Raw genomic sequence first — 809 nt, forward strand, 5'->3', positions numbered from 1 at the left:
ACCCCCCCGGGTGGGGCGGGCCCCGGTTGCTGTGGCAGCCGGTGGGGTGATGTGCGGGGACCGGTAACGCGCCGGCCCCAACCTCCCGCCCCGTGACGCACCGGCCCCGCGCGGCCCCCGGCCCCGGAGCGGCCCCCGACGGGAGGAGGACGCTCCCCACGTCCCATCCCACGGATGCTCCCCACGGCTCCACAGCCCGTCCCATGGATGCTTCCCACAGCCCCGTGTCCCACCCACAGATGCTCCCCCCATGGCCCATCCCATGGATGCTCCTTGCAGTCCCATGTCCTGTCCCACAAACGCTCCTCACGGACCCACAGCCCATCCCACAGATGCTCCCCATGGCCCATCCCACGATGCTCCTTGCAGTCCCATGTTTTGTCCCACAAATGGTCCTCACGGACCCACAGCCCATTCCACAGATGCTCCCCATGGCCCATCCCACAGATGCTCCCCATGGCCCATCCCACGATGCTCCTTGCAGTCCCATGTTTTGTCCCACAAATGGTCCTCACGGACCCACAGCCCATTCCACAGATGCTCCCCATGGCCCATCCCACGATGCTCCTTGCAGTCCCATGTTTTGTCCCACAAATGGTCCTCACGGACCCACAGCCCATTCCACAGATGCTCCCCATGGCCCATCCCACGATGCTCCTTGCAGTCCCATGTTTTGTCCCACAAATGGTCCTCATGAACCCACAGCCCATTCCACAGATGCTCCCCATGGCCCATCCCACAGATGCTCCCCATGGCCCATCCCACGATGCTCCTTGCAGTCCCATGTTTTGTCCCACAAATGGTCCTCA

Source organism: Egretta garzetta, unplaced genomic scaffold, assembly GCF_000687185.1.
Source record: "Egretta garzetta isolate BGI_Z169 unplaced genomic scaffold, ASM68718v1 scaffold108, whole genome shotgun sequence".
NCBI classification, from domain to species: Eukaryota; Metazoa; Chordata; class Aves; order Pelecaniformes; family Ardeidae; genus Egretta; species Egretta garzetta.